This window comes from Neopelma chrysocephalum, unplaced genomic scaffold, assembly GCF_003984885.1.
Source record: "Neopelma chrysocephalum unplaced genomic scaffold, ASM398488v2 Primary Assembly neopelma1_24, whole genome shotgun sequence".
Classification (NCBI taxonomy): Eukaryota; Metazoa; Chordata; class Aves; order Passeriformes; family Pipridae; genus Neopelma; species Neopelma chrysocephalum.
In genome coordinates, this window is record NW_020897693.1 from 29,936,815 (window position 1) to 29,950,593 (window position 13,779).

The 13,779-nt window shown below is 39.9% G+C and overlaps 1 protein-coding gene across 3 annotated transcripts in view; it reads left to right on the forward strand.

Moving 5' to 3' along the window:
- Positions 1–3,471: 3,471 nt before the first annotated feature.
- Positions 3,472–13,779, forward strand: part of ARHGAP5 (Rho GTPase activating protein 5) — a 46,469-nt gene continuing 36,161 nt past the window's right edge. The window contains exons 1-2 of one of the 3 annotated variants that reach the window (XM_027670322.1): positions 3,472–3,931; positions 11,127–11,236. The gene's annotated coding sequence lies outside the window, so the exon portion shown is untranslated. The remainder of the gene's footprint in view (positions 3,932–11,126; positions 11,237–13,779) is intronic. The other 2 variants (XM_027670306.1, XM_027670314.1) reach the window with 2 other exon arrangements.

Consider the following 13,779-nt stretch of genomic DNA (forward strand, 5'->3'; position numbering starts at 1 on the left):
TCCTATTAGAAACCAAAGAGGTTTTCTTTATAATTTGAGATGATGGTACAAGCATTTATGCTTCTCTTTTGCCCTCTCTTCCTGTATACAAATGTTTTTACACACAGCACAATGACATGAGCACAAATAGTAGAACAATTTCAAAGTGTGTGAAGATTTTCTCACAGAGAAGGTGCTGTAGCATTGATTCTTAAACTTTATGCAAAACAGTGCCTTTCCCCTGAAGTGAGACAGACCTGGCAGTTCTCCTGTTTAATGAGGGATTTTGGGGAAGAGGCCTGAAAAGCAGCTTGTAGTAAAATAATATGTGCAGATTTCATATTCTGCAACCACCAAGAGCACATTGATTTTTGGTTCAGGACACTGGTAAGATTGCTTGCTTTGCACTTCCAAGTGGTGCTACAGAAACAATTATGGAGGAGCAAGGGCAATTAAGAAAATGCTATACCTGTGAGAACTATGCGCATTGCTCATCTGATCTGTGGTTTGAAATCCAGCAATTCCAGAAGCATGGGGAGATTTGGCTTCAGATCACCAGAATCAGAGGAAACTGATGTACAGGCTTCTAGATACCAACAATGTGCTTACTTTATTTGTGTTTATAATTGGCCTTTAAAGTATGAGGATATTTCTAAGATGAAACCTGCTACAGGGAAAGGCTCAAATAACAATTATAAATAACAAATGTTGCAAATCATTAATGACTTTCTTCTGAGTTTCTCAAGGTTTACTAAAACATTTCTCTGAAGTGCCTTTCTGTATAATTAACAAAACACTAACCTAGCTGAATTATTAATCAGTTTTCATTATTACACTTTATTTTGATGCTTTCTCTAAGTTATAGTGCTCCCTGCATTCTTCTCAGTCATTAAAAAGATTTTTTGAAATATTTCTTCAGACAAATATTCATAAATATTTCTGGACTATTTTAATAAAATTTTATTTTAAAAATACTTTGATGGAGTTGCTTTCATTTATCTTACTGCTTCATTAGTGACATAAATCTTTAAGTAGCCCTATAAATCCAAATATTATGCTCTCATAAGGGCATAAAACTACCTGTTTTCTCATGGATTTGCAATTTTCTCACCACTTTCCCTTTGGAACTTTATAAACCTTGCATGTCTTCTTAACATGCATCTGAAACAGTCTATGGGTATATCTCTACCCAACAATTAACATTAGACTGCAAACCTTATACATTTCATAAAGTCTAGGAAAAACGCTGTGTCATAAATCTGCTTAGAACCCTGCTTGCTGGTTCATTGGACATAATTCTTGACTTTTTGTAGCTTTACGCAAAATCAAGGGGCTTAATAAGCTCTGCAAAATCATAGCAAGCTGCCTGCTGCAGCCTGCCAGAACTTTGCATGCTTCTGGAAGGCCACCAGCAAAGGGAGTTTCTGCACATAAGTTGCCTGTGATTCTGGTGACCTGAAGTGAGGAAATCTATATGAAAATCAATTTCTGGCTTTACAGTCTTCCTTTGTTATATTAATTTTGGGGGTATATTTAGGGTCAGAGAAAAGAATTAGCTGATCTAATTCTGCCTGGAAACCCCTTCTTTTCTTTCACCAAGGGCTGTTTTGGAGCTGGCGGTGTGTCTTATTGTGGACTAACATCATAGGAAACTACTTATGCCTGTTGCCTTTCATCTGGTTGCATGCCTCTTTGTGAAGAGAACCTCCACATCTCTGTAACTAATGGTGTTGCCAACTGCTTCTAACTGAGATGCTCCTTGCTGTCCTTGGATGCTTCAGGTTTGAGCTTGCTGGGAAAAGTTTCTTCCTCTTCCCAAGCCTATTCGCCTTGCTGAGGTTTTTATAAACTAAGATCAGGATCAAAGTAAGTGATACAATCAATTTCTGTATTAGAGGTCTTCCACATGATGGAACTTTATGAAAATTCTCTAATATGAACTGCTTAAGATAATTAATACCTAAGCCGTTTTAGAAGGATACAGATCTTACTCCTTTAAATTTTTTTAAGCTAATAACTCTCAAAAGATTTTTCTTTTCATGTGAATATAAGGTTTTGATTCTGGTTATGTGAAATGGGGCCTTAATCATCCAAGGTATTTATTTTGAACAAAAACAACAAAGCAACAAACCACAAAAAGCTCAAAATCAGGTAATTTAGATTAAAATTAAGTTCTGATTTTAGGCTTCTTTAGCTTGACTTTTTTTTTTTTTAACTAAGAGATGACTGCAAAAACTCTTGAACAGATGCCGCGATTACAATGTCAAATAATTTTTGATTTCTTTAAGGAGGGCCTTCCTAAGATGAGTATTTCTAGAAATATTCTCATGTAAGGCAGTGTTCATGCTAGGCTGTCCACTCAAATTTAACACGAAAAGGTTTAGCTAGTTAGAATTTTCTCAAAAATTCAAGTTTACAGGTAATATGTCTTTAGAAAGGATCTGATTTTGTAAATATTTTAATTAACTAATTTTAAGATGTGCATGCAATATGTAAAATTGTACAGAATCAACCATATTGTTAATAAATATTATGATGACAACTCAAAACTTGGACTGTGCCAGCAATAAGATTGCTAGTAAAATATTAATTTATTCCTTTGTATGCATACATATAAGCAATCTTTAGTAATAAATGATGCATAGAATATGCATTTCTGCATGCACAGAAATATGGTGTATGTGCATGATGCCCACAGATACCCTGTCCCCCATGGTGGATAGAGTAGATTCGCACCTATTTACTATTTTTTTTGCTGTCCCATGCCTTACCTGCCACTGCCTGTGGAAACCCAGCTCTAGAGGCAGGAGCGCGAAGCTTCGCAATCCCATCACTACCTAAGTGTGTAACAGGCCTCATGTACAACCCTGGAGAGTTCTGAGGATGGAAGAGGGATTTCACCTCCTGCACCACGTGCAAACAGCAGCATGTAAGGACTATGCCGAAGGCTTGTGCTGCCTTTGGTTGCTTAACCCGACTCTGAGCTACGCGTGGCTGGTGCCCCTGCGAGGGATGTCCTACAACAAGTGGTGTCACACCTGCAGCCCACAGAGCAGGCCCCACTGCCAGCCGTCTTTTCAATGATTGCCAGATGAAAGTGCGGTGTTACACCGGCTAAACCTGGGAAATGTTGGGACTAGTTACGAGCGCTGGCAAGAGAGGAGGGAAGACAAGCCTGACCGAGGCAACATTTTTGCATTTTTTAATTCCATCCGAGTCCACCGCCATTTTCCTCCTTTAGAGGCATCGCTGCTGGGTGTAAACTGAGGCCGCGCCCCGGGGGTCTCCGTCCCTTCGGCGGGCCGATGGCTCGTGATCGAGCCCGTGGCCGCCTGCGCGCCGCTCGCGCTGGGGCACGGCGGCATCCCGGCCTACGCCGCTGTCCCAGCCGGGACTCGAACCCCGGCCTTCCAGCTCCCGGCTCCTTGCGCTACCCGCGCGGCCACCTGGGCACGAGCGAAGTACCCTCGCTGCGCGCGCCCGGCCGGGCCGGACAGGAAAGCGGGGGCGGGGCGGCGCGCGTGCGCGCGCAGCTGGCGGCTGGCCGCGCGCGCTCTCCCAGGCTTCCCAGGGAATCCAGCGGCAGCAGGAAGAGGCGCTTCCCCGCGCACGCGCAGCTGGCCGGGCGGGCGCGCGCTGAGCCGCGGCGGCGGGAGGGAGGGGGGAGGGGAGGGAAGCTGCTGAGGTAAAGTTAGGGGGAGAGAGAGACTCCGTCAGAGAAGCGAGAGCCGGGGAGGCTCGGCGGCCGCCATTACTGAGCCGAGAGCGCCGGAGAGGCAGCGGAGAGACGGGACGGGGCTGCGGCGGCCGGGAGCGCTCGGGAGCTGCGGGCCGGAGAGCGGAGAGAGCCCCGCGGGGAGGAGAAGCCGCCGGGGGCGCCGGCGTGGAGAGAGCGTCCCGGGAATGCTGCCGCTCCCGCCGCCGCCGAGGAGCCGGATCCCGACGGCGCGAGGTGAGGGCAGGAATGCGGTCCCGTGGGAGCCGGCCCGGCCCGGCCCGGAGCGGGGCGGCCGGGCCGGAAGGCGGAGGGGAGGGGGGGAGGAGCGGCCGCAGCCCCCGAGCCGCGGCGGGCGCTGCCTGCCCAGCGCGGGGCTGGGGCCGCGTGCGGAGCGGGCACCGGCCCCGCGCCCCCGCACAGCCCCCCCGGCACCGCCGGCCCGCAGGGGAGGCAGGAGGGGCAGGGAGCGGAGCGCCTGGTCCCAGACAGGTGATGAAGGCCCGAGAAATGGGAGGGTCTGAGCCTGCTGTACGAGGCTGCCAGCTGGTCACGGCTCTCCAGGGAGGGAGGAAGGCAGGAAGGGGAGCTTCCCTGCTCCTCTCTCCTTCCTTCCTCATTCCCTTCTTCTCCCTACTCGTTCAGCTTCCTCCTTTCTTCCATTCTCACTACCTTGCCCCCCCCTTTTCTCCTTTCTCTGTACTTCTTTTCCTCCTCATTATGCCCTGCTCATTCACACCTTTTCTGTTCTTTCCCTCCTCTACTAAATTTGAACACTTGTCCATTCGTCTCCTCCTTCCTTTCACCTTCAAATATTGCTCGATGTTAAATTTCACAAAACTTCACTCTCCTAATGATGTGTGCATTTCTGTTTTTCCACCAGGTGGATTTTAAGGCTTTGGAATAGGGTAGTCAGTTGCAGTGGTGCAGCTTGCAAGCATTTTGAATCCCTTAAACCAGCATAACCTTTAGACTCTCTCCACCCAAGGGAATCACCAGAGACATACAGATATAATGCTGTGGTGTTGTAAATATAGGACATAAGGAATATTAAACACTGTTTATATTAGAAATAGAAGCAGGACTATATAGTTATAAAAGGAAGACATACTTGTCACCTTCTCCCCATAATACACCCCACCCCTATGTACCCCCCTCTTTTGCCCTCTCCTGTATTGCTTTTCATATCAGCGTGGAATATTTCCTTAATAAGTAGGAGGGAAACGTTTTTAATCTAGACCAAAATAGGCCTGTGGGGGTATCTGTGTATTCTTTACTGTCATGCAGATAACTGGAGGATTTTTTTTCTTAATAAAGATTCTTGACAGAAATTTGAAAACTCTACACTGCAGAGTAAAAGCAGTAAAGAGAGAACAGCATTTGCTGGTCAATTGGACGTCCATTTTAAACCTGTGCATTGAAGCCAGTTGCAGCACTGATGCCTGTATACTTATTCTATAAATGAATGAGGAGTTAATAGGTGCCTTTTTTTTTTTCAGCTGTGCTGTCTTACCTTCTGAAGGTTCTTTGGCATGACAGTCATTTTCAGCAGTGATGTCCGTGACCAGAGTTAACTGCCTTCTGATAAAACCCATACTTATTTATAGTACATATATAAAACAAGGATATTACAAATATTCATCCAGGTACATTTTTATGAGGGTTTATTTTCATTTTTGTGTTGCTTTGAAAATTATTTTTAAGAAGTATTAAAATTCTTAAAATTCTATAGTACTCCACTAAAACTCAGTGTTGCCAGAGCTTAGGAAGTATAATGCAAATATGGTAGTTTTTTAAAAAAGTCTATAGTATTAAAGTATCAAAATTGTTTAAGCATGTGTTACATTATCACTAGCTTATTTTAGTTATAAGTTGCTTTTAAGCTCTTAACATACAGAACTGAAGTAGCAGGCTTTTTTTTTCTCTCTTTTTTTTTTTTAAAGTATCCCTATCTAAAGCAACTGCCATTGTTGTAAAATGGTAAATAATTGCAGCCAGATGCCTACCACTCCCTGGTATTGGACTTTACTTTAGCTAAGGTGTTGCATGTGTAACACAATCCAATTAAATACTTTAGGCTCAGACTTAATTCTTTTAAAATGCTATATTTAGCACTAACAGAATCAAATGCTGCACATGTTTTTCAAGCTAAAGATTAAAATATGCTTTCCTAAAGCCATAGGTGTTTTTTCCATGTGCAGACTTTGTAGAAAAGAAAAGCACTGATCATAATAATAGATTGTTCTGTGTAAGTTTCCCTGTTGGGACTTGTTATTTGAGTAGATGGTGCAAAAATAATTCCATTCTGTTTAATAAAGACATTAAAAGGATGTTGATGATATCTTAAGGCTTCCAAAAGTACTTTCCTGACACAAGATAAATCCCATGTACTGGCATCCTTCAGGAATATTTTGTATAAAACTTCAGAATACTCCCCTGCGTTTAGTAGAGTACTGCATGGTGTGTTCCTAGGATTCCATGCATCAGGCATTCTTGGGGGGTGACACCCTCTGACCTTCGCTGAGAGAATGGAAGTTTGTGAAGCCAAATATCCATCGCTAAGTTCTGCTGGCATGGTGACGTCGGTGAGCAGGCTGAAAACAGGCACATTTCTGGCCATGACGTAGCTGTGTGAGTGAAGCCCGTGGTGCATTCCTGCTCGGTGATAAGGAAGGAATGCTGTCCAGAGGGGCCTGCCGCGGGCTCGCGCCGCTAGGGGGCTTTGTCTGCGCGGCGCTCCCGGGGCAGCCCCGCGCTTCCTCCCCTTCCAGGGCTCCGCACAGCGCGGGGCTCTAACTGACAGTTTCGTTTCAGAAGGTCCCAGTTACACTGGGAGTTGTGTCCTAGGAATGCCAGCATTCCCCCCACCCGTATCTGTGTTATTTCTTTCCTAATGGGCACACACAACTTGTAATCGCTTCGTTTATTTGTTGTTTTTTCTTTTTTACTCTGAGAATTTTTAGCCTAGTGGTTAACGTAAGTGAGCTGGAAGACTATTACATTTTACAGATTATTATTTGAACCCTCATATCACTTCCTTATATTTACAGTTTCAGTGAAATATTTAAAGAAAAGCAAGTTGAAAATTCCTCCTAGGAAAATCTGAAATAATCATCATGAAGTTACTTTGAATATGCATGCTAACTGTGTTTTTCTAGTCACTTAACACCTATTGGAAACCAAAATAATTAATCCGTGGCTGGTTCTGCACACTACATTTTGTGGTAAATAAGAGTTGTTTTTTTGAGTTAGAATTCCCACGCAGTTTTACAACTCTGCATCAGTTGACATACAAACATGACAGAAGAATGTTCGCTTTAAAAAGCAAAACCAATACCCACATGCACAATTTTTTGGAAATGTGTATATTGCTGTATTTTGGCATTTATTTATTTATTTATTTATTCCCTTGCTCATTTCATAATTTTAAAAAGTGGATAACCAGTGTTGTCATTTTACACAGGTAGAAATGACATACGGTTTGTACAAGGTCAAACAACAAACTGCTGTTTGAATTAAGTCTCAGAACTCCATGATGTTGTGACCTGGCTTCTATACTGCAGTTACTCATGAAGCAAATAATGCGAAATGATCCAGATATATGGATCAGTGAAATTAGTTGAAGTTGCTGTTACCCTGATGTAAATTTTGATTTTTTTCCCCCCCCAGAAAATGCATTTTAGCCCCTTTTCTGTCCTTACCTGGATCCCTCCTTTCTCATTACTTCTTTTTCTTTCTTCTATTTTTATAAGTTCTTTGATGAATTGGCTTTGTAAAATTGCTCCATTAGTCTTTTGTGTTCTTCCTGAGTAACTGTGTAAATACACCTGATCAGGTAGTCTTGCCCTGAGAAACTTCTCTGAGCACTATGCATATCTATGGTAGGAGCTTATCCTTTGCAAAAGGAATTAAGAGTTTATTTTTCCTGTAAACTTGCACTGTTTCCTGTCCTGTTAAAATACAGGCTTTGAACCTATATTGAGTGCTTTCAGATATTTAGAAATCCGAAGATAAGTAACTTGAGAGGCCTGAGTTCAGAATACTGCAGTGCTGGTAATTTGAACCTTTTCAGTTTACCTGTTTATTGTACCCTGATCTCATTTATGAAGATTGGTAGTTTTTTGTTTGTGTGGGGTGTTTTTTTGTTTGTTTGGGGTTTTTTGTTGTTGTTTATTTGAGGTTTTTTGTTGTGTTTTTTTTTTTTTTTTTTTTTTGTGGAGAGCAACAATGATAATAGATGCCTCTGGCTTGTGAGATTCCAGCTAAAGAATGATATTTTGTTTTGAATTTAGAAATAATGTTTAGGCCCTGATTTAATTTTAGGTAATACACTGGTGGTCTCCAGTGTATTGTTATTGATAGAAGACATTTAGTGAACTTAGTAGGAACTAGGAGCTTTGAACTTCTTTTTTTAAGCACAGTTTCCCTGTTTTGCTTTATAATATGAAGTTGGACAATTGGGGTTTTTTTTCCTCTTTTTTTTTTTTAATAAATTGATTACTTTGCTTTTGTATGCAAAGAATTATCTAGGCTACAGAACTCCCTTAGGGATAGTAGTTGTTATCATACTAACCACATCTGAAATCAACAGTGGTTGGAGTAATCCATTCTCATCCTTCATTTACCTAGGATGATTAATCTACGTAATACCACTTAAATTGTATTCCTTTTCAGTCACAGTATCACTACTGAAGGCATTTCAAGATATTGTCCTTTACTATCTTGTTGCTTTATTGAGCTTACTTTCTGATAAACAATCTGGATAATTTTTTTCCGCATGTTGGCTGATACTTAGCTAATTTTACCAGAGAGTGTTGCATTTACCTTTATTTATAAATAAGATTTCAACTACTGTTACTTAATTAAGGTTACCAGCACTTGTGAAGGCAAGAATATTGGCATGTGACTAAAGAGCAAGGGACACATTAAGTGGTTAGGACCTCAGCAGACTTAGATGATTTGAAATTGTTGATAAGGTGACATTGGTATACTCTCTATCTGGTTTCATTTCTACAAAGGATTTTCATTTGAAGGGAAGATTTCTTATGCTTGTTTGAGTGAAAAAGATAACTCTTGGTAAATACTGAATGAGAAATGACAACATTACATTAAGGTATATCAACTTTTTTTTTTTAACTGGTTGTTGAAGGGAAAACAGTTTAATTGTTATTCTGTTATGTTTTGGATAGAGCTGTAATTACTGATGGGCTGATAGGGAATTTGGGTACTGTACTAAATATTTTCCAATGCCAAGTTTTGGTTCTCAAAAAGTAAGAAGTGAGGAATGACTTTGTATAAAAACTTGGAGTCACGGTCCTTGATATTATGAATGCACAGTGCTTTCAGACTCAACCTCCAAACCATTTCAGTGATACCTGTTGTGTTTGAATTTACTTTGTGAACTACTGCAGAGGTCGCAGTAACTTTCTGTTGGTGTATTTGTATACCTTGCAAAGCAGACTAGGCTGTGATGGCCCTTTTATTCATGCGTGCTTTCTTTACTTGGCCAGGTAATTTACAAACTCTATGGCAAGACTGTGGTAATTAAAACTAACCCTGGAAAATACTGATCCATGAACTTTTGTGTCTAGACAACACTACAGAGTGAGTAAAGGACTCGGAGAAAACACTCTATTTTCCCTGTTGGGTAGTTGCTTAAATAGTTGATGGTCATAAGCAATTCTGTAGACTCTTTCAGACACCATATTAGCTTCAGCCATATTAGGTCTAAAATATTTTTAGATTCAAAAAGCAAATTTGGAAGGTGTTGAGAAATATTCAGTGTTTATCTGTAGGTGATTTTCTTGACTATGGGCCCATCTACAAGTTCCTGCGCAGCCACAATTACTAAATAATGATAGGTGATTAACTGTTCCAGTATTTATTACTTGCTATTAATATGGCATTCTATTCTAATGTTTAGAATTCAGCTCAGAAGACTTCGGGAAACACTATTTGAAAAATAGGACTTTCTCTGGCCTCTTAATACTTCTGACTGATCTTGTGGAGGCCTGTCTTTGACTGTTCTCTAGTGGCAGTGTCCCCCAAGCCTCAGATGCATTCTTGCAGGCAGAGATCCTTTTCTCTCCCTCTATCTGCTCTTCCAGATACTGGGTTCTTCAGAATCCCATAGTCTGTTTCCTTGTGAGCAGCTGTCTGCTCTGCTCCTCTAGCTGTGGACATAAAGGAGTGTCACAGCTAGGAGATAAGGACAGGGAGCACCACTTACCTCCTGTCTTCTCTTTCAAGTGATAGAATTTAGCACTGGAGCTTGGCTAGGCTTAATGCGGGAGTGATGACCTGTGCCTGTTGATTTTAGTGTTGTTTGATACCACAAGATGAGTTACTATTTTGCTATTAGTTGCAGCGTTATGGTGGTATAGGTATATTGTTTATTAGTATTGCCAAACCTTTTTTGTCCAAAAGAGAATTTACTAAAGCTTAGACTTTTTCAGCTAGTTATATTATTCCACAGCAAGGTGGAATTTCTAATAATATAATTGTAAATGGCAAAACAAGAAAAAACTCTCCTGTACCATTTTGATGTAATGCTTAGCACATAGATAGCATGGTGCTGCATCTTGCTTAAAAATGATACCTTTCCTTAGCTAAAAATGGCTTACGTAATGATCCACTGCAAGAGCCCCAAGTTCCTGTCCTTATCTGCATCATAATGTGTGCATCACTGGCCTGGCAAAGTCTGGGCTTTTTGTATGTGCAAAGGGAAGAACAATGGAAGAGAGTTCCATATTTGGTTACTTCACAGTAGCATCCCCGCAGTAAAATCAACAGTTAACCAAGTTATACTAATAATTTGTACCCGAGGTGAGAATTCAAAATCTTCAAATATGATTATACTTTCAATTTCTAATTTGTCACAGTTTATGAGGCCTTTTAATGTAGAAATGCTGAAGTACAGGTAAAAGAGTTCTGAGGTAGATAGTACTTTTTTCTAATAGTAAAATATATGTACATGTAATCAGACTTAGATTAGTTTCGTATATTTTGTACTTACTGACTGTGCCAACTTCATCTTAGAAAACTATGTTCTAGATAGTTTAGAATTCCAAATTATTCTACAAGTGATTAGTGATTTTTATATCTCACATTTTGTCTGTTATCTGAGAAACTATATTAATTTTTTTCAGAAGAGGCTTCTGCAACTTAGGTATTGTTAAAATACCAAGTTGAACTTTAAATCCCAGTTGCTTAAGAACTGTCCCCTCTCTGTCTCAAGTATTATTAGCTGTGCTTGCAAGATTTAAGCCCTCTAAACCTAGAGGAAGACCAGCTTGAGCTCTTGAGTTTTGTTTATGGCTTTAAAATGAGGAAAATGATCCTCATGCATAGGTGAAATGTTGTACCCTCTCTGATTGCCGCTTCTGCTTTCATAAAATTGAAACTTTTAATGATTCTTACTTTTTGTTTTCAGATCCCTCAGGGAAGGACTTACTGAAGGGCACTGTTTAAATGTGTGACATCACTGCAGGAAGATCACAGCAGGATAATAACCATCTTGCTTTGCACCTTTTTTTCCTAAGGGTAAGTTTGGGCTTTAGGCGTTGTGTTTAAGGGGGGAGGTGGGTGAATAAGTACAAGATGCTACACCTTATTTTCTTTATAACTGCATTTGGAAATATAGAAGTCTGTAGAGACAAGGTCCTACAGTTCATCTGTAGATGGTCAGAGATTCTTCCTGCAGTGATGTCATACACTTTGTATCTTCTGAGTTCTTCAGAATTTTCATGAGAGATATTTTTTTCAAGTCTAAAATTAAAATTACTTGGGGAAATCAAACAACCCCTCCTTTGAATCTGTAACAAAAATGGAGAGGGGGAGGTGAAGTAATGAATCGTAGTGTTTACAATTTGTTATAATTGAATTAGGCAGATTGAAGTAAGATAATGGAACTAACTTACCATGAATTTCCAGTGTGTATACTTTAAAACTGTACGAAACCATAAAGCACCTTTGCATTAGTGGTATAGTGAAATGGAAAATCTTCCATTTGGGGAGCAATTTAATGATGATTACATATTAAATGCGAAGCCATTATAATGTCAGATTTTTATCAGTTTTATTACTTAATTAACGTAGATTTCATTTTGTGACTTTACTTTGTACAATCAGTGCAAAGTAGAAACTTTATTAAAAAGAAAGAAAACCACATTGGTTTTAAATATTTTCAGTGATTCAGCTCCCACTATGAGGAAAATCTTCTGAGAGACTGATGTGTTGTTTTCCCTTTGTCAGTGTCCCATTTCACCTTACTCTTTGTACTTACTCACTTAAAAATATATTGATTTAACAAGACATTTTATAGACGGAGGAGGAACAACTTTTGCTACGTGAGGATGTAGAGTATATGAAAATATTGATTGTTTTCATAAACTAATTGCAAATTGACAGTGTCTTCCTGATGAAATATAATAATCCTATGGATGAAGATTTTTGTGTTTAGTCCACATCACATCTGTATTGTGCTGTGGCAAACAGAAAACATTTTATGGTGAAAGTGCTGAATAAACTTCTCGTTCTAACAGTGTGAATGATACTGCTATTATAAGCTTTGCTTTAGAAAGAAAACAGTGGGTTTATTTGTAGTAATATAAATAGTGGCTTGTAAAGGATGTTACTTTTGCTAAGTATTTTTATTCCCAGAGCCATTTTCTGTTAGTTCTAAATTCTGTAGTTTGAGTATAGTAAACACAGTGGAAACAGTGGAACATTCTCTTTTCTGAATGTTTTTAAATAATCTGATTTAAACAAAAAATAACTCTAAAATACGGCATAAAAGTTTCAGTTCTTGCAATCTAAAAGGTCTCAAGTATAAAAATTGGATTTTTCCTTTGTATTTTATAATGAAATGGACACCTGTTTTTTCTAAAAAAGGTACTTTCCGTGACTGATTTTTATAACTGAAAGCTGTTTTTATGTGTGTGGTTTTTGTTTTATAGTTTGGTTTATTAATTTCAATACAAATGTAGTTACATATATACTATGTTTCTGGTCAGAACATTGGTTTTCCATTTCTAGGTGTTATTAAGTTGGAAAGCTCTGTTGGCTGGGGGTTGTTTCTATACACAAGATACTGAAGGTTTCAATATTTTTGTCTTCTCTTACAATTTTTAGTGATATAAATACTTCTACTGCTGCGTGTCTCCAAACTCAGATGTGTTTTAGCACTTGTGAATTAGTTTTACAGGTATTAAAGCAGATTTTGAGAGCTGTTTGGATAACGGATTCTACACATTTTAAACTAAAGGAAGATACAATACCCCTCTTAACAAATTGTTGCTAAGAATGACAAAGTGTATAACAAACCTGAGATATTGAGACTAAAATTTCCGTATTGATGCTTGTTATACTCTTCTTCTTAAAAGGACTATTTAAAGATTTGTTTACGTACATTGTGTTGCTACTCTACAAATGTTAAAGTAGGTATATTAAGTACAAGAGAATGTACCTTTCATTTATAGTGCTGTGTGATAGCTGTCTTTTTACCGAGAAAATGGGAAGAATATTCTTACCGAAATATTTTCACAGAATATAGAACAGTGTAGGTTGGAAGAGACCTCTGGATGTCCAGCCCTCCTGCTCAAGCAGGGTCACCTAGGGCAGGTTGCCCAGGCCTACATTTACATGACTTTTGATTATCTCTAATGCAGGATCCTTTACAACCTTTCTGGGCAAATCAGACCAGTGCTCAGTCACCCTTATAATGAAAAAAGTGTTTCGTGATGTTCATATGGCACCTTATGTATTTTAGTCTGTGCCCATTGTTTCCTGTCCTGTCATTGGGCACCACTGAAAAGAGTCTGGCTCTGCCTTCTTTGCACCTTTCCTCCAAATATTTGTACACATTGATGAGATCTCCCCTGAGTCTTCTCCTTGCCAGGCTAAAGAGTTCCAGCTCTCCTAGCCTTTCCTTAAGTGAGAGATGCTGTAGTGCTTTAATCAGGTTAGTGCAGCAAAGGGTCACTTTCTGCAATAGCTCTGTATCTCTCTTGTAGCGTAGAACTGAACACTGCATCAGCGGCTACAGTGTTGTGAAGATGAGAAGGTTCACCTACCCTGATCTGCTG